Source organism: Pan paniscus, chromosome 2 (assembly GCF_029289425.2).
Source record: "Pan paniscus chromosome 2, NHGRI_mPanPan1-v2.0_pri, whole genome shotgun sequence".
Lineage (NCBI taxonomy): Eukaryota > Metazoa > Chordata > Mammalia > Primates > Hominidae > Pan > Pan paniscus.
In genome coordinates this window covers 76,562,306-76,583,752 of record NC_085926.1, presented here as the reverse complement: position 1 = coordinate 76,583,752, position 21,447 = coordinate 76,562,306, and the positions used below count along the sequence as shown (strand labels likewise).

The following is a 21,447-nucleotide window of genomic DNA, read 5'->3' as shown; positions in this document are numbered from 1 at the left end:
AATGATGTGTGACGATGTGGTGGATACAGAACACATTTCTGCTCTTGGAAGGGGTAACAGTGAGGTATTGTTTTACACTGTTCCCCTGACTTATGAGAGGAATTGTATTTTACTTGCCTTCAATTAAATCTGTTCAGTAAAGCACCCTTTACAGATTTCTTCCCTTCCTTTTTCTACTTCTCTATTCCTTTTCTACTTCTCTATTTACCATGCTTCCTAGACTCCCCTTTCAAGTAAAGTACTTTTACAGGGAGGGGAACATCACACACCGGGGTCTGTTGTGGGGTTGGGGGAGAGGGGAGGGATAGCATTAGGAGATATACCTAATGTAAATGACGAGTTAATGGGTGCAGCACACCAACATGGCACATGTATACATATGTAACAAACCTGCACGTTGTGCACATGTATCCTAAAACTTAAAGTATAATAATAAAAATAATAATAATAATAAAATAAAAAAAGTACTTTTACTAAAATTCTTGCTTGGGACTTGATTGGGGTTGTACATCTGGACCTCAGGTCTTGCTATTTAGTGGAATTTCTCGCTTTCCCCCCACATCATTTCACATCCTCTCCATTTTCAGGTAGTCTCTCTAGCAGGAGAGACAGGATTCATCCATGGTAGTTCAGAGTTCCCCAGAATGCAAATGTAGAAGCTCCCACTTCTTCTTAAGGAGAAGGACTGGAACTGGAAGAGTGTCACTGCTACCACATTCTGTTAGTTAAAACAATCCATAGAACCTGCTCAGGCTTAAGGAGAGAGGATGATACAAGGGCATGGATACCGGAAGGCAAGATTCTCTGGGGCTACCAATGTGATGAACTACCCATCGTGGGAGTGTGAAGAATACGTCCCCTCAAGTCAACAGCAAAAGAAAGAGGGTAGGAGGAAATTCTAATACTTAGCAAATGATTTAACTCACTCTTTCATCATGCATTGACAGGCAGATATTAAAAATAGACCTAAGATAATTAACTACATTTTTCTAGTTCTTTCTTCAATTTCTTTACAAGAAATTGTAGAATATCTCACATCTGCATCATACTAGGCACTTGCCCTCATTGAGTACAAGCAATGCAGTTGTTTTGTTTTATTTTGTTTTTGCTTGGCATAATCCCTATAGCAAGAACACCTTTGAACATGCTTCTCTGCCTGGAGATCATTTAGCTTTTTGGATCATCGTCATCTTCTACTTCTCATAGTCCATATCAGTGTCAATTTCTTTAGGAGCACCTTCTCTGATCTTCCCAATTCAGCTCTTCATGCTTCTTTTTTGTAACCTTCAGCAGAATCCCATTTTACATTTGTTTCTGTTTTCCCACTAGTTCTAAACTCCTAAATTTCTTAAGGGCACCTTCTCTGATCTTCCTGATTCAGCTCTTCGTACCTCTTCTTTGTAACCTTCAGCAGAATCCCATTTTACATTTGTTTCTGTTTTCCCACTAGTTCTAAACTCCATGACAGTAGTGACCTTTGTTTCTTTTGATTCACAATTGCCTAGACCCTCGCATAGTACTTGTCATGCAGTTGGCATTGAATACATATTTACTAGAGGAGTAAGTGGGTAAGTGAAATAAACAGTAATGGTGGTTCCCACTAGTTACTTGTTCTATTTCTTTGTGGTTATTCTCTAGAAAAACACATTTAAAAAGTTATCCTTTCTCCATTGTCTATGCAGCAACACACAATCACAACTAAATAGCCAGGAAGTGTAAAAAAAACCCAAATCCTGTTGTTCTCAAACCACAACTTTCAAAGCCTCTCTGAGAGTCCCTTTGTTTCCTTTTCTCTTGTGAATTTTATGCCTTGAATTCAGGGCTTAACGCCACTTATCTCAAAATCTCGTATGTTTTAGTTAGATTCTAAATTTTCTTTATTCATTGAATGTATATATTTAAATAAATCATAGTTGATAACTAAAAATTACAATAGAAATGACTCAAGATGTTTCTGCATTAACCATGAAAATTAATAAATTTACATCCAATTATTCCTATAGAATACATACTTGAAAATGTAATTACAAGTATAATTACACTTATACTTGTATAAATTAGCCTGTGACACAGTCTGGAATTTAATCTTTCAAACTAATTTTTACTCCTGAGTTGTTCTTCGCCAATAATCATATTTTGATTTGTTTACCTTGCTCAGTCTATGGCTTTACAATATTAGGTAGAGCAGTGAAAGATATCAGTATATTTTTTATAGGATTACTTTATGTAAAATACGTGCTACCATCATATATGTGAATTGTGTGTGTGTGTGTGTGTGTGTGAACTGATTACATTAAAAATTAAAAAGTCAAAGTGGCCCCAAGTTAGGTTACATATAAATTGATATGTATCATACATACAATTCCACATAAAATTTTCTAAATACAGCACAAATTAAAGTGCCTTCTAGCACTTTATTGCAAAAATACCAATTGAGGATGGCATATTTTAGATAAAATATACGTGGCCAATATTTACACAACTTTCAATTGATAGGCTCCCCCAACAAATCTCTGCTCAGTACTTGCCAGAGAATATAAATTTTTTCTCAAGAATGAATATTGCCTGTCTTATAAATGCTGTGGCTTGCACAAAATCTTGCAAATCCAACAAAGTTATAGTTCTTAGGAGACATAAAATTTGTCATTCCAATCCTGGAACTGTATATGCTTAACCTTTTGCAATGGGTCTTACATCGTTGAGAGAAGTCAGCTCACTCAAGAGCACGCTTACATTTTAGAGGGCAGCAGTGCCCTTCCCATGTTGTCGCAATGAATTGCATGTCTGAAGGCTTAGAAGAAGTTAACTGGCATAATTATCTATCCAAGAGGCAGATATGTTGTTAGCATAATTAAACAACTGCTAATGACATGGAAAAAGGGTAGACACCCAGCAGTAGCAGGCAATATTTTAGAAGCAATATCACCTTTTTTCTTTGTCTTCTTTTTTCATTATTCACTTGAGTACAGCACAAGACTCACAGCATAAACAAAAGTGAAAAACATTGTACAGTCTTCCTCTTTGTTTACAAAGGGGAATTTCTGAATTTTTAAGATAACAAGTATGTATAATAATTTTCAAACATCCCTTTTTTGTTTTATTAAACCATCTGTCTCTTCAGAATTCAGAAGAACACTAATATTTTTCAATACGGTTTAAAATTCACGTGTGACATTTCAATTGAAGGAACCAAAAATACTTCCCAAACCATTGGCAGGATTGGGGACAGTGTTTAAAATTATTTAAAACATTTTCTTCCAGGCCATCTGTTGATTTTCTTTCCTTCAAATATCCATTTCTCTGCTTAGTACTACTTGAAAAGTAGTATTGGTTTTTTCAAGTATAGGAAACCCAGCTGGAGGTGACCAACTCTAACTAGAGAGCAGTATACTGCCTAATATCTTTTCATTTATCGCCCTTGTCATTATTCATATGTAATTCCTTTATATAAAATGTTTTTCCTTAAAATACCTAATTCTAGCTCCATTCTATACCGAATTATGTATATTTGAAAATTTTGGTGTTAATTAAAGTTTCAAAAGCTTCAGTATACTACTGTCTCTTACATAAAGATTTTGGAATCCAAACTTCAAATCACAATGACTCATATAGTCTTGGGCAAAGATTGAATCGTTCTGTTACACAAATTCAGTTTTGAGCTAGAATTAAGTAGAACAGCTGTTAAATATTTAAATGTTACTGTGATAGCATTTCACATATTTATTTGCAGCTTGAGGATATATTGCTAGGTCGATGAGCATAGCTAACAAATTGGCCTTGCAGTTTAAAATCAGTGATTCTGCATATTGCTTGTCTGAGCCAGAGCACCCCACTTACAACCTTAACAGGAAAGTAAGGTCAAGCTAAAGTTACCTTCCAGATTGGTTAAATGAACACTATATAAAAAGCAATGTATGGGACACTTTCATGACTGATAAGCTATATTGTATTATTATTTTCTTGAGCTCAACTTCCTGGGATTTCTCTTAATTTTCTTTTTTTCTTTTTTCTTTTCAAGTTTGGTATTAACTTTATTCTATTTTCTGTATAACTTTAAGTACATCAAGGTTTATTTCCACAGGTCTCAGGAAATGGGTAGAAATCACAGGACAATCTCTCTTCCCACCAAAAAAAAAGTTGCCTATTTTGGTAAGTGTTTGTCCTAGAGGCGAAAAACTGAAATTTACATTAGCAGCACTGTGCAAGATTGTTACATAAGTCAAGACCTAAAACCAGCCTGCAGTGGAGATTTTAGTCCTCTGTTCAGGTGCTTGGACAGAAGCCATAAGCTGATGAGCATGACAGGGAAAAGGAGGCAGTGAAGACAGGTGACAGGCGCCTGGCAGGGAAGGAGGATTCAGGAATGCCAGACTCCTTGAAATGGTGTGTGTATGGTGCAGCGCACCAGCATGGCACATGTATACATATGTAACTAACCTGCACAATGTGCACATGTACCCTAAAACTTAAAGTATAATAATAAAAAAAATAAAAAAAAAAGAAAAAGAAATGGGGTGTGTGTGTGTGTGTGTTTTCCTTTTAAAGTCATCTCTGTAGGAAGGTGCTGGGCAGGGATCCCAGAGAAAGAAAGAAAGGGTCCAAGACTCCATTAACTTCCCTGGATGAAGGACACTGCTACAGCAGCTAGCACCAGAGACTCTCCTATCTCATGGTTGAGGCAGAACCAGGATAGAATAGAGAATAAAAGGAATGCTTATAGGACACAATTTTGCATGGAATGCTAGATGGCCAAGCCTCAGCCTTTGGTCCAGTGCAACCCCTGCCTCGCTTGTCAACAGTGAAAAATGAGTTTGGTTATAGCAGAACCATCTGGAAACACACCAGTTTCTGCTACCTTGATGCTCATTGTTAAAAAAAGATTAACCAGTGTGAACATTCTGATCTGTTAATTCCTGGGACTGTTTTCTTTCCAATGGACTGTTTGTTTGTTGGTAGAATAACCCCCAAAAGCGCAAAGCTAAAATGCATCATAGTCCTAGTTGGCAGTTCCGTAAGAGTGGACTGGCGGCGTGGTTGAGCTGATATGGAAAAGCTGCACCTTCCTGCAGAAGATCAACTGACCTGCTATCCCACCCCAAATTTCAGCCTGAGGTATATTTCACTGAAGGCAGGTAGCTGTGCTTCTCAGAGCAGAGAAGCAGTTTTAAGAGCAGAAAGGTAGAGGAAATCGCGAAAAGAACCATCTTGATACAGATTTATCCCACGGTGTGAAGGGAGGGCAAAGAACCCAGAGACACTTCGCCTATCCAGTAATTTCTGTCACTGTGGTGACCAACTTCTGCCCATGCTGTAGGGTCTTGAACTGCTCAAGAACTGGGAATTCATTAAAGTCACCGCCTTCTGTAGGAATGAGGGCGTTCATCTAGGAAGATTTGGCACTGACTATCTCACAATCCAGGGAATTCTTGCTCAGGTAAGCATGGCAGCCATCTGTTTTGTTGATGGATATGGTTGGCACTTTACCCATTACCTGAACTTTGACATCCCTACTGTTGATTATCTCCACAATGCCCACCATGTCATCAAATACCAGACCAAGCTTCTTACAGTTATCTACTGTAATGGAGTTCATTTTGCCCTTGATTTGCAATGTCATGTTGACACACTTGTATATGTAAGCCATTTGTTTCAGCTCTGCGTCCTCAATCACCAGGTTGGAAACATTTTCCTGATTTTCCACTCTCCACTTCTTACCCTCCAGTTCAAGTACAGCTGGCTCCTTCTTTGTGGCTGGTTTGGGGGATGGGCTGGTTTGGGGTTTAGGTGCAGAGAATGGCTTGGGGCCACTGCGTACTGGACCACTCTGAGCCTTCAGGGCAGGGTTCTTGTGAGTCTTCATGTTATCAGATACATGATTCAGGGCATGTGTGATGCTCTCCCCCTGATTAATCTGCGCAAACAGGGCTGAGCGGGAAGCGGACTCATCTGAGCCTCAACTGGTAGAGACTGGGGGAGGAGGGGGGCCTGCCTGGTGAACGGGGAGGAGGACCTGATCCAGCAGAGGGTCCAGATGGCAGAGTCCACTCAGTTCTTTTGCCACAGTCCCGTTTTGCTCCAGGCAGTCCAGTGGTATGGAACTCCTTAATGTAAGCCTGCAGCTCTGTCCATATACTTAAATAAGCTTTGACCCAGTCTACATGCTTCTTATCCACATCTTTGTACTCTTTGAGGACTCGGTTTGTATAAAACATGGCAGCATCATTCATTTCTTTCACATAAGGGCCAGGCTTGGGGGCCATAGCCACCCAGCCCAGGGCCTGGATACTTTCGCTGACAGCTGACAGGTGATTAAACAACTTGCTGCCTCGGTTCTTCTCCCGAAAGGTTATCACTTCTTTGATCTGCTCTGAGATGGGTGCCAACAAATTGGAAAGCTTATTATCTGCTGGCTGTTGACACTGAGAAGCTGTAACCAACAGCGCTCGCTCCAACGTCAAACCTGTGTGGACCATCTCCGCATATTTCTGCACATCTCCCCCAGTCTCTTTACTGATCTTCAAATACTCTGCCACAGGACCAGCAAGCAGTGAGTCAAATGCTTGCACATATGGAGCTGTCTCCGTACCCACGGTGCATGTCAGAGGTATGGGATACTGCCTCCAGGAGGCCCACTGCCCTCTCCAGTCTTTCTACCAGATTTTGCATGTCAGCCATAATGAACCACCTCAGAGTTCTGACTCACCTCTGGACTGCCCTTAATTTTCTTCTAGATTGTATTGGAGTAGAATCCCAAGATGGATAAATAAATTCAAATCACAAATAGTCATGAGAAAAACAGCTTGCAAACTTCAAAGAAAATAGATAGAGATGTGAATTCTAAAGTAGCAATTATGTCTTTAAGGTTTAAGGATTTCTAAAACCTTAAAATGGTTCAACTCAATCGATGGAACTGACTTTAGAATTGGAACTATTCTAGAAATGGAAGCTTGGCTATTATGCGTGTTCTCGGACATGGACATCAACAGTCTCACAAGTCAACACAGCAACATATACATCTTTGTTCAATTGTTCTGTCATCTTCTTACTCAAGTTTTAGAATACACACATCCACGTACAAATACAATTTAATGAGTAATAACTATAAATGTGACCTACTTTACTTGACGCACTTATTGTTTTAAGTATAGGTTTATGCAGAAAAAATAACACATAGAAAGAATGTATACTATTTAAAATTTTATTATGTTTGACCAAAATGTAGATTGACAGCTATTTAAGGTAAGGTTGCCAGATAAAATACTGGACACTCAGTTAAATGTAAATTTAAGATAAATAAAAGTTTATTACATGTTTATTGCAATTGTTTAGTTTATTTATACTAAATATTATTTATGGTTGATCTGAAATTCATATTCAACTGGACATACTGCATTTTTATTTGCTCTACCTGGCTATTCTAAGGTTTTATTTAGCGATAACATTTTAAACTTATAAATAGCGTGTAAGTACCATACAACTTTACATTCCCTTTTGAAAGAAAATCTTATCCTACAAAGTATAGGATTTTTAATGTAGTCCCACTAATAAGAAAATGTTCTGACAAATTAACTGCAGATATATGAGAAAACTAGCAGATTGCAGCTATTTTACTAATTATGGAAAAAAGATTGGCACTTTGGCAAACCTTAAATAATAAAGTTGCATTTTGAGATGGTGGTCACAGTTTCTAAATGCTAGTTTGTCCAGTGTGAACAAATGATCGCTAAGATTCTGGAGTGAGTGAGTCTCCTCCCTCCTTCCCTCCCTCCCTCCTCCCATCTTTTTCTCCCTCCCTTTTTTTCCTTCATTCCTCCCTCTCTCCTCCTTTCTTTCCTTCCTTCCTTCCTCTTTTTTCTCTCACTGTAATAGCCTCAAAGATAGCCCCCAATGCCCTGTTTTTTCGGTTATGCGTGTTTGTATAGGTTTCTCTCAAATTGTATTAGGATTGTTTGATTTGACCAGTAGAATACAGCAATAGTAAGGGTACATTACTTCCAAGGCAAGGTCTTTAAAGGCATTGTGGCCTCTGCCTCATTCTCTTTGATCACTAGTTCTGAGGGAATCCAGCTGCTATGTCGTGAAGAGGTTCACATAGTTGGTAACTGAGGTCTCCTCCCATTAGCCAGTGAGAAACTGAAGTCTTCTACTCATAGCCATATGAATAAGCTATCGTCGAAACAGTGAAGTCTAGAGATAACTGCAGTCCTGTCTGACATCTTGACCACAACCTCATCAAAGACCTTGAGCCAGAGTCACCCACCTAAGGCAATCTGAGGTGGCCAACTCTCACAAATTGTGTGAGATAAATATTTGCTGTTTTAAGTCACTGAGTTCTGCAGTAATTTTCTATGTGGCAAAATATAACTAATATACTTAAAATATGCTGTAAAAATAGACTTTGGGGAGAAAATAATAAAATATTCTATGCTAATGTCTTCATTTTCTCTAAATACTTTTGAGACCATAAAACACTAGAGCAGAATATATACTGTCTATACAAAATCTAGACCTCTTCTGTAGTCTTATCTAAGCAAAAGTCCAACTTTGGACTTTTTATTAATTGTGTTATAAAGTTGTAAACATACAACTTTGTAGGAGACCAAATGCCATATGGCACAAATGACACACTCAACTTTGATGATTACCATTTTGCCACACAACTCATTCCCTTTTCCTACAGGTGGGATTCTAATGCTTCTAAGCAACAGCCTCTAACACCTGTGCCTAGGAGTCATTCTCTTATTTCTTATACAGATCAATGTATCTAATTTTTGACCTTTCAGTGTCCTAAAATGTCAAAAACTAATGTAGTTCATATATAATGAAATACATTTAAATCCCCCCAGCATTAAGATAGCAATAAATTTATGAACACATTTACATGGTCTTGATATTTAAGACAAAAGCAGAAAACAAATAAAACTTCTTTTATTTGGTACCAGATTAGCATAACATAACACCCTCCTTCTTTATTTTTTTATTTGTCATTTTGGTGTCACAAAATACTCATTTGGCATCAATAGCATTTCTTTCCATTTAGTGATATTTTCTCATGCAAAGGATCATTTTCTCAGATTAATGTTTCTGCTTGTTTATACGAAAGATTATCTTGGGAACACTTAACCACATTATTTTGCCCTACTAAGCTTAATCCACTGGCATTAATGCTTACAAAGTATAGTCATAAATATGAAGGCCTCAGATTTACTATATCATTCATGTTTTATTCAACCATACTACATGTTATAGTGTCTTTCTTATAAATTTAAAGCATTGCCACATTTGTGATTCATCTGATTTTAAACACATAAATGTATTTTCTTAATATTATAAGACTACTTTTTAGGCACTATAGAATTCTTAGAAACTAGTATATATGTGAATTTTAAAAAAGATTGCAAAAATATCTAATTACTAAGGGTTGGATATATTTTTAAATTAACTTTGATTTTTTTTGCTGACAAATAAAAGGCCATTGTGTTATGCTTTCATAAAACCAAAGATGCGGTTATATTTACACAGTATACTTCTTGAAGCAATGGTTTATCTTTTTATGAACTTTTATGCTGTTTAAAGGATTCTGACATTTTCAGTTTCTCAGAAATATGGTAAACTGTTTCTTCTACTGCTGAGTTATTTAATGAACAAAACCCCCTTATAACATAGTTGTACAGTTGACTTCATGAAATATCTATAAATGACTATTATTTTATTAGTTTGAGAAAACTTAATTCAAAAACAGTAAGAGAGTTTCATAATTTCACTAATTAAAAGTTAAAATTCTATAAAATAAATAATTGAAATATTTTAAATATGTATAAGCCTTTAAGACTTTTTAAGCATTATTTTTCAAATAACATATATGCAAAATGTTCCAGCTGCTGTAATTTATTTATTGGCTGAACAACTACTAAGCATGCAGTATCTATACTTTAAGTACTGAGTTAAACGCTGGGGTTGAAAAGAAAAATAATTATGATTACTGTTTTTACAGAGATTTTCATAAATAAACTGATATAAATTATCAAAACAGAACACAGGCTCCATCCAGGGAAAAATGTGCCATTTAAAAGTTGCTTTATTATTTTAATATCAGAATAAGGACATTCCCCAATGTCCTTAATAATTCTAGTGATTTAGCACCTATTGATATGGAACAGAATACAATATTATCTAACAGTGCTTTAAAAAAATAGAAGAAAATAAAAATAGGCTTCTGATTAAAAAAAACACAAGGATTGTGGAAAAGGGATAAGTCAGTGTAAAACAGCTGGCATTTGTGAGATACTTTGAAAAAGGAATACTCAGTTTTTACGTAGTTGTGATCACTAAATGACTATGTGTTTTCATACTAACTGTGACTGAAAGGACCAAATTATTTTTTATTTCATATTGATATTGTAAAGTAAGGGCAAAGTTAAGAGACTATTATAGTTTCAGGGAAGCGGCATTATAAGATCTACCCTGTCCAAGGTAGTGGGTGGAAACCTTGATAGATTCTACAAAAGAAACATAGAAGGTATTTGGGGTTTTGAATAACTGTTTATCTCCAAGCCTACCTGGCAACTCTGGAAAAACTAGAGACCCTAATGTCTTCTGTAATTAACTAGGAAGAGACATATCCCCTTTGCCTCACCTCTGTCCCTAATCAGGTGCTATTGGTGCAGTGAACAAAGGCTCACTTAGTTCCCAGTGTCCCCGTGTCCTGGGCAGGTTGTCCAGGAGTCCAAACTGTCTATGCTGTTTGTTCCTTTGATTGCTGTTCTCGCCCTCACCATCTCCCAAAGCAATTGGGTCAGTCCTGAGTCAGGAGCAGATTAGGAAGGCAACACCTCTATCCTACATAACCTGACAGTGTTCCAAATGGGCAAGATGCCATGTTAGCAGATGGCAAAAGACCAGAGCCCTGGAAGAAAATAAATGTGCCCCCTGCTTTATAGTCATATTTACTGTTGAAGAATGTTGAAGTTGCAGTTTCTGTAAACCTTGTGCCTCTAAGTTTATGAGGATGATACACTCAGTTCTACTAAGAGCTCATTAAATTTAAATTGGACCAAGAGAAGCTATGAAATGTTCTACTTAGTTTGCTTTTAATATTTACTGCTTTTATGGAAGACCCAAATTCTCCTCTGGAAGAATAACATACATTTTTCTGATGTATGCCAAACTGTTCCATATTATGCTGTCATACCAAACCAGAAAATCAAGAAGTAAAATTTAGAACGTATTCACAAAGCCATAAAAGCTTTATCTATTGAACCAATAATTATATAGCACTAGGAATTGTTCTAAGTGCTTTAAAATACTGTCTCCAACCACATAACAACCCTAACAATGGGTTTTCCACAAATGTTAGAACACAGCTATTCCTTTTGTCGCTTTTTCCCCACATAAGAATAAGTACTCCCTTCTTTCTACCCCTATAAGCATGAGGTCTAGACCTTGGACATAGCATATACAATACATTGTATTGTTCCTAGACCCTGAGTGTGAGTGAGTGGGTGTGTATGTGTGTGTGTGTGTGTGTGTGTGCCCACTGGTCTGTGAGCTCTGTGAGGGAAATGCTTGTTATCTTATTAATGTTTGGATCCAGAAGAACTAATTAATACATGATAGGTATATATTAGGAAGTCAACAAATGTTTTCCTAAGGAGAGACTTAATTTATTATTTTCCTCCTATGAAGTGTTGGAATTTGGAATTGAATCCTCCAGTCTTATCACTCCAGGTGAGAAGTTAGAGAAGAAATTTATGGCCTAGAGACGCTACTGTAGGGCAGCTGGGGCTGAAGTGCTAAAGCAGCTGGTGCCAGATGGTCAGTCCCACGACCGTGAAGATGACCGTCGGCAGCTCAGAAGGGGTAAGTAAGGTCGAGGAACCAGCTTCAGTAGGTGATGCTTCTCGTGTTATCACTTTCGCGTGGCTCAACTCAAAAGAATATTAATCTCAAAGTTCTATCCAAGTATTTTATGTCCACTAATAATAGTAGTCAAATGTAAAACCAAATCTAATATATAAACTTTTAGTTTATCTGAAGTTTTATGAAATGTATTTGTTTTACAGAAAAAAAACTCACTTTTTTTTGTTTCTGTTAGACTATAGTGTTAGAATGTGCTAGAAAAGCAAAAACCAACTCCTTAAGTAGTGAAGTATTTTCATAGTATCATGACTCTAAAAAGCATTTTTTCTCTCCTTTTATCAGTGAAAATCTACACAATCTTTAACATTCGAAATAGACATATAGTGCTGATGATCTTTAAAAATTCTCAAAGATGATTTCAAATCTTTCATATAGAATTCTTAAAAATGTCCCTTAAAATCATCTTTTCCTAAATATTTGTCCACAATATAAAAAATATACAATATAATGATCCATTTCTGTGCTTTTTCTTTTTGAGGTATCCACAGGGTTAAACAATTACGCTCCTTAAGGGTTGTTCTTAGGTGATGGATTCATTACAAAGATGTTCAGTGTGAATGTCTGGAACCTATTGGAAGACTTGAAATCAGGTATGTGGGCAGATGGAACTTATGAGGTCTTCTATATTTTAATATTTCCTGCAGAACAGACAGACTACTGAAGCAGAAATACCACCTGGTTCTTTATTTTACACCATAAACATAAACTGAGAAAAAAAAGTCATCCATTTCACAGCATTAAAACTAGTTATATATTTGAAATTTAATATATATATTGCTCACGCATTCCCCTGATAGTATCTATATTTTTTAAACCTGTAAATTCTAAAAACACAAGTAACATATTTACATTCAAGGGTGGGTTTGCAGTGTCTAAAACTGGAGAAGAGAGGCACATACTAATCAATGTGACTGATTAAGATGTTTGTGCTAAGATACTCACTGAAAAAAACAGATTCTTGGAAGAAATCTGAAAAGGAAGCCTTCTCATTTAAAGAGATAGCTATAAAATCAGATTACTTTGCCAAAAAATATAACCGTAATCATTAAACAACAAGAATACAATTACAATAAGCATTTATCCTAATTCATAGTGAGCAACAAAATGTATTATTTAATAATAACTATCAGTTGTGTGGATGGTATTTGATAAAACACTTTCTTCTTTTAGTGAGTTGGTAATGTATAGAATTGCTCTTTTGACATCACAACTGGGAATTGTTCTTCCATTTTCTTCAAACCCCCATGAAATAATTCATGAATTAAGTTACATTTTTTTGCAGCCACAGGTCTGCTTCTGACAACCCCCTTTGCTGTCCTTACATTTGTAGTAGTCTTCAAAATTTTAAAGTGCACCCAGGAACCCTCCATTGTCCGCTCAACATTATCATATTTTCACCATTCATTGATAGCTCTCCAGATCATATCTATCATTTTACATCCAACATGATATTTTCCCCCTTCCCCCACTTCCTATGGTCTCCAGAACTATCAGTTGCAAGCGAGTGGTTTTTTTTTTTAGGCATTAAAGGTCAAAACTGTTCACCAGAATGCATGATAAATGTCAGAAAGCCGGAACACAGTAGTGGAAATAGCCCCGATGCAAAACACACCTAATAAGAGAATCATGTAAATCCTGCGTTGTGAAGGGCATTTGTATTATAGAATGCTAATGCTTACTGATCAATTTCGACTAGCACAATCAGGCTGAGAGTATAGACTAATAGTTAGGTCATAGGAAAATATATGTTAGCACGGCACAACATATTCACGTGCATCATGTGTTGCTAAATAAGCAATTAGGTACACTATGTCTTCTTTATGGAGTCTAATTCCTCTTCTGTGATGCTCTCACCATCACGGTGAGTAACTTCATTCATATATAACTGGGTATGGACCCTTTAATCATTCAGTGATATCTCAAATATATTTCTCTCTACCTGTATAAAATCAGTATTCTGCAATTCATCACTCTCACATTTCCTTCAGAGATTCTGTAAACCTTAGGTTCCTAAAATCTTCAGTTTCCCTTTCTTTGAAATCTACTAATCTATCCTTCTACCTACAAGCACATTTAATTATGTATTGTAAAAGAAAGAAAAGCACAAAAAATCAATAAAAATCACCCCTGTCATCTAAGCCCACTTCCCACTCTCTCATGTTTGTTTCCTTTTAAATTTCAAAATTCTTTGAATTGCATGTATCTTTCCCTTACGGTCTGATTTTGTGACCAAGCACTTGAATGAAATTCTCTATAAGAAAAAGGATCATTTTATTTTTTTTAGACCCAGTGGTCATGCCTTCCTTACCATCTATGAACTCTGTAGGACGCAGATGTCTGTTGATCATTTTTGTATTCCTTCCATATTTCCACAGAGTTCCAATCTCTAACCTTCCCAGGCTCCTCAATATTCCCTGGCTATTTCCTTTGCTTGCTACTCTTGTGATTCCTTAATTGTGAATATACTTTATATCTGAGGCACATTGAATTTTAAAGCTAGAGGGTAATTTAGAGGTGATGTGCTCCAGGATACATGCTGTCAAAGTGGTACTAGTCAAATACTCAAATAACATTTGCCAGAGCTACAAATCCCTAACCTCTTTCATTTAACACAGAGTTTTCCAAACTTTTTCAAAAACCGGATTTCTCCTCTCCTCTCTTCATCCACATTGAAACTTTCTGCCTGTGTTATAACGGTCTCAACACTCATTTGTGCACATAAACACAAACACTTGACAATCTTCATGCCTTTCACCTTCATCCTTTCTTATATAAAAGAATTAAAGGAAACAGAGGTATTAATAAACCAATAAGTGTTTTAATTTTTCCCAAATAATTGATGCTAACTGGGAAACTGTGACTAAAAACTCATACATGCCTAACCTCTTTGTCCTTAGTACAGCTCTTTTATTCTCAAATGAGGTAAGTTGAACACCTCACAAACATGATGTAAACACACTGGGTCCTCTTCTAGCAGCGTTCAAAGAACACTTGGGGGAAGCTTTGTTCTGATCAACTCATTTCTTGGGGGTTATAGGCACTGAGCTTTGGCTTTGGGTACAAAAGGTATCTTTGTTCTTGAGGAACTCATAGTCTATTAGGAAAGTCAGAAACATAAACAGATACTTTAAGCATAGAATAGAGTTCACTAATTTGGTCATGTTAAATTTTTGAGTGACTACTACATGCTTAGCAGTTTTATCCTAGGCATTGGGTATACCATGATGAAGAACACACAGACACACAAACACACAGACACACACACACACACACACACACACACACTTGCTGCATCATGGATCTTCAAAGTTCCAGAAAGGACAGAGATTGCAGAAGTAATTACAGGTGTTAAAATGTTATGAGAGGAAAGTACAGGTCCATGGGTAGAGTTGCTAGATTTAGCAAATAAAAATACAAAGGTGCCCAGTTAAATTTCAATTTCAGATACACGATGAATAACTTTAGTATATCCAGGTCCTATACACTCCTATATTTTCAGTAGAACATCTAATTTGGGAAAGTCAGAAGGCAAAATACACATTAACTATGTAAACGGGTGGTGATCAAGAAAAAAAAAAAGGCAGAATCCTATTTTAGGCAAATTGAATGGCAGGTGGAAAGGCCCGGGATTAGAAAAGCATGGCTCATGCAAGTACTAAAAAGGAGTTCCATGTGGCTGGGTTATGGAGTATCAGAAGGATGAGAGTGAATTTATAAGGGTAGAGGAGGCCAGATTATGCAGGATCTAGGCTGTGTTATTATTGATTTAGACCTACAAAAACACTAGAGACATGCCTGGGTGTGGTGGAAGATGAGATTTCCAAAAAGGGTTATGGGGTGGGAATGTTGAGTTCAGCATGCTCCAGTGGAGCTGTTTGTGCTATGCACGCCTTTGGACCACTTCACAGAATGGTTAGTAAATATGTTGATCACTTTATTGTAGCATGATTGGCAATAAAAAAGCTGTGGATATTTAATGATACAACTTGATGTGTTTGGAGATAAATATACATCATGAAACTATCATAGTATCATCACTTTCGACGCATAACTGTATCCATCAACTCCAAAGATGTCCTCCCATTACTCTCCTACTTTTTTAACTTTTCTGGTAAAAGCACTTAATATACGATCTAACCTCTTAGCAAATTTTTAACTATATAACAGTGTTGCTAATAGGCCCTATAAAGTATCTCTTCAGATCTTATTTATTTTGCATAACTGAAACTGTGTACCCTTTGACCAACACTTCCCATTTCTCCCTGCCCCCAGCTCCTGGCAGTAACCCTTCTACTCTCTGCTTCTATGTGTTTATCCATTTTTTAGATTCCACATATAAGTGAGATCAGGCAGCATTTGTCTTTCTGTATCTGGCTTATTTCACAGAATATTTGTAATATACTAAATACAACTGTAGGAATACTAATAAATAATGAAATGATGTACAAACATTGTTAATAACACTTTCAATATTAGCAAGCCTAATAACATACACTTTAAAAATATTGATAAGTGTGAATGTCAGTTGTTCAAATCATTGCATAATTTAAACGTATGATAAGTATTGAATAATATTTTTACATATTGTTAAGGTAATATGAAAATTTTCATGACTTCTATTGGTGACAAAGACACATATTGCTAAGCACTTTGGCTTATCACCTATGTTCATAAGTAAAAGAAGTGCTAAATATTAAAGATAGTGAAAATAGAAATGTAATCTTTTTTCATCCAAGATCACAACCATGTGAACTTGATTCATCGACGTTTTGGAGGCCCATGGACCTCAAGCCAAAGTCCCCTTTTCCAGTTGTCTTCATCACACCAAAGTGGATTGAGTAGGCTCTACTGCTGGACAGGGTCAGATGGAGCTCCTTATCTACCCATATCCATTTACCCTTTATTAGCTGGACACATTAATACCTGGCTCACAATGATCGTTTTTATCTCAAGTCTTGCCATCATTTTAGACATTTCAAAATCCCCATGGATGACTATCCATGAACTCCAGTTCTCAACTCTTTGACCTGTCATCCGGTGGACTTTTACCTTTATCTTCACTTGCTTTAACCTCCTCCTTCCAACTCCCTAAGATTATACCTTGCAAGCACCCAGAAATTCTCAGGTTATAAAATTCTGAATACAAACATTTAATCATCTGGTGATCAAATCCCATTTTCCAATTTCTCTTGGTTGCTCCCTGCTTTCCTATTTTCTAACCCATCAGGTTCATTTACATCTGTTCTCAATATTGTCACACTTTTGCCTCTACATCTTTTCTATCCATCTACCCAGCTATTCTCATGTAGACAGCCTCAGTTTTCTCTTTCCGTGTTGTCTTGCTATTCCATTACTCAGGTAATGTCAACTGTCTGCCTTTGACAAAGAACATCCTGGCTCCTGAGTGCCCCTGGAGGAAAACGTAAATGTTCTGTTTATGTTTGGTTTTGTTGTGTCACTACAGCTTAAGGGTCTTCCACCTGAGCTAGTTATGGAGCGCTTCTCAGCAGTTCTGTGTCTTCCTTATCTGCTCTCTCTTCTGTTCTCCAGGGAGATCCTCTATTTCATCCTCTTCCTGTTCATCTTAACTTGCCTGACCTTAAGCTTTTACTGAGAAAATAGAAGAACCTAACCCTTTACTCTGTAGTCAAACCTATAAACTCACCTGCACTTGCCATCATGCCTTTCACTGTCCCTCCTGTTTCAGTGGGACTGATGGGCCCCTTTCAAAGGACAAACTCCTCTCCTATATGGGCAAGACTCTTACCTCCGCCTACATCTTTAGGTATCCTACCGAGTTTATTCTCCCCTTTTCATCATGCATCTTTAGTAAAATAGATAATTTTCCTAGTGTCTTTGGATTACAAAGAAATCTCACCTTTTTCTTTACCATGACCCCTTAATTTATCACCCATTTCTCCTTCGAAATAAGATTTTATGGATGAGTGGACTAACTTTGTGAACTTTGTGTTTTCTACTTATTTACATCTTATTTACTTCTATTTTATTTTTAAAAGAATTTTGCAGTATCAAAGTGCTTGAAGAGAAAAATAGTCATTTTTACATAAAGTACATCAACACCTTGCTATTAAGAATTTCAACCATGTTTCTGATGCCCAGACTAATGCATGAAAGTAAATTTATTTTCTAAGTTAGATGAAACAACTCTTTTATAGCCGTGATCCCATTTCCAAAAAGACGATGCAATTTACTAAATGGCGCCCCAGTGACCTGAGAGGTTAATACAGATCAAACACGCAAGTAGTTTTTAATCTTTGTTGAGAAGTTGATTCACTGCCTAATATAGAACTCTAGCAACCTCCATTAGGCCCAGGCCCACCTGTTCAAGTAGAAATAGTTAAATTTATCCACGTTTTCCTTCAGTTATCTTATCAAGTTAAATCTAAGTCCAGATTCAGAGCTGAACCTTACTAAACAAGGGTCTGTAGCCCAGACATACAACCTCTTGATAAGAAAGTATCATAAAATTATACATTTGGGAGAGACTAGAGTGGGCAGTGGGGACCACTGAAGAAAATGAAAAGTAAGCTTATAAAAAGGTCCTGTTTTGAATATATATTTCTTTCATTTCTATCCCATTATTATACATATTAGGTTATAATGTCATCAGGCATTTTCATAAATGCCTTCATCACACCGAAGTGGAATGATTAGCCTCTGTTGCTCTACAGGGTCAGGTGGGCCTGCTTATTTGCCCAGTTTGGCAAAGGAAGTTACTAAGAACCTACGATTTACAGTTCAATATTACTGGGTACTCAATATGTGCATGTCAGGAAGCAAGAATTGGGTATAGGAATGTAAACAACTGGCAGAAAGAGAAGACAAAAAGAAAGCGTAAAAGGATCACAGTAGTTTTATACACAGCCAAATGTAAAAATTGGGGACTAAATGTGACTTTCGTAGCAAACCCTGCCAAAAATTTATTTCAGGGCTATTAGTGCCTGTCCCAATCCCACATTATTATTTTATTTTGAGAATAATGTTGTATGGACAAATTGCCATCTTTTTTTTTTTTCAGATGGAGTTTCGCTCTTGTTGCCCAGACTGAAGTGTAATGGCATGATCTCCGCTCACCGCAACCTGTGCCTCCTAAATTCAGGTGATTCTCCTGCCTCAGCCTCCTCAGTAGCTGGGATTACAGGCATGCACCACCATGTCCGGCTAATTTTGTATTTTTAGTGGAGACGGGGTTTCTCCACGTTGGTCAGGCTGGTCTCACACTCCTGACCTCAGGCGATCCTCCCACCTCAGCCTCCCAAGGTGCTGGGATTACAGGCATGAGCCACTGCGCCCAGCCTACACACACTCTTAATAGAAGAAATGAATAATCAAAAAATATTATTGTTGGAAAAAAGTTTGAATCTCATTTTAAAAATAATTAACGATTTCAATAGGCATGTTGAACCTTTTTTCGGCTATTGTTTTCAGCAATTGCAGTTGAATGAGTACAAAATGCACCCCAGAATAGAGACTGCTATCTACCCAAATATTGCTGGTTGTTGAATCCACGGTAGGAAATTTTCATGTATTGTTACAACCAGCTATAAATACATCCCAAAATATGGGTAGAGTTAAAATAGATGTTTGATTTGTTACAGCATTTTATTAAATTTAATATTTATTCCCCCAGTTGAAAGAGGTTCAACAATTTAACAGATGTTTTGACCTAGCATTATTGTGAAACTAGCTATACCCCTAAAATCTCATTGATTTCCTGCTGATAAGAGCTATTAAATATCAGCATGAATTTCTTGACCATCTCCAGGGCTGAGTACAAACTATTTCTTGTCAGTTCACTTCTTCTTATACATGTGGAAAACCCTTTGCTCATCAGTGACAGCTTTTATATATTTAAGCACATGGATTGGAATGACAATTTTCTGTGGAGACACAAAATACTTCCAATTCAAATTTTTGAAAAATAAAATAGCTTCTATCAGTTAGAATTGTTAATACTGTTAGAGAAAATGTAAAATTCCACTGGAGAGAAATGTTTAATTTAAAAATAGTTGGAATCTCTTAGGGAAAAATACAATTGCTTGAACTATACAGTGTTTATGGCTTATTACTATAAAATATTGATGTTTTCATATTTATGTAAAATGGCAGATAGCAACAAAAAGGGATCTATATAAAATTATATGTGCATGTATGTATATATCTGTATTAGTTTACTTATTAATGAACATAGAGTTCTTTGGTACTAATTCTTGTCTTAAATGTGTGTTTAATCAAAAACATTGTTTATATCTTAGGTTCTACTCTCAACTTTTTAAACTAACATCTTACACAGAAGTAGATCAATGCTGGCAATTTTAACACGTCATCATTTTAACACGTCATCATTTAAACACATCAGGTTAGACCTTAACTTCTGTAGTTAGGCCTTTTATGACCAACACAAGCAAAATTGATAAAGACTGTATTCTTAACAATGTAATGGGTCAGGTTCAGTGGCTCATGACTGTAATCCCAGCACTTTGGGAGGTTGAGATGAGAAGATTGCTTGAGCCTAGGAGTTCAAGATCAGCCTGGGAAAGATAGGGAGGCCACATCTCTACAAAAATGGAAAATAGTGTAATGATAATATTCAAGGATTTGTCAAAAGGCCAAATAATAAGTGGGTGATACAGTATAGAATCATTTATAGTTATTGCCTCCAAATAAAATAATGAGAGCTTCAGAAAAGCAGTATCTTAAGCAATTATCATATTACCTGTGATATGATGAATAATACGCTAAAAGAGGAACTGCATATAGTCCAGAGAATTACAGGTAAAACCCTAGAGAAAAGTTAACTTAAACACTGATTACGGTATATTTTTTATTCCAAATGGAATGGCCTTTCCACCTACTGATATATCACTATTACTAAAACAAAAACCCATTAGAGTTAGTTGCTTCACATTGAATATCAAATGAACACTTATTATGAATATAATCCTATAACATTGGAAATAGCTATTCAGTCCAATTTGCCAGGATTCAGCTACATGATTCCCATTACTATTAATAAAATATGAGGCTAAACCGCCCTGATGCATTTGACCTTAAGAACATCATGTTTCCTACCTTCATGAAAAAAACACGACAATGTACATCTTTTTCCTCAATAGACAGAGAAAATAAGTTCTTATCACTGCAACACAGGGTGATCTAGTTTTTACAGCTTCCTCTGTGGAGGAAAAAAGAAAGATATACAGGTAGTTCATTTAGAAGATCTTGATTGCCCTGAATAAAAAAGTAGTTCAGGTGATAAAACAAATCACCTTCACCTGCTTTCATTGGAGCCCAGGTTAAATTAAAAAAAAAAAAGATGTTTGTAACCGATTTCCATTGGTATTTGTATCACTTTGAATAAAAATGTTATCTAATTTACATGTGTACAATTACACAGCTTATGCCTATGCTGAAAAGTGAGTCCAGACACAGTATTCTGTGGTTACTATTCACCTTTTATGTTTCCTGGACTCTCATTTTCTTCCCCAAAACACATGTTTAGTGGGA

The 21,447-nt window shown here is 36.4% G+C and overlaps 1 protein-coding gene and 1 pseudogene across 24 annotated transcripts in view; both read right to left on the bottom strand.

Moving 5' to 3' along the window:
• The window catches only part of ROBO2 (roundabout guidance receptor 2), a 1,748,609-nt gene that overhangs the window by 1,206,459 nt on the left and 520,703 nt on the right, over positions 1-21,447 (bottom strand). The gene's annotated exons all lie outside the window — the stretch shown is intronic.
• LOC100982946 (adenylyl cyclase-associated protein 1-like) lies at positions 4,019-6,707 on the bottom strand (annotated as a pseudogene).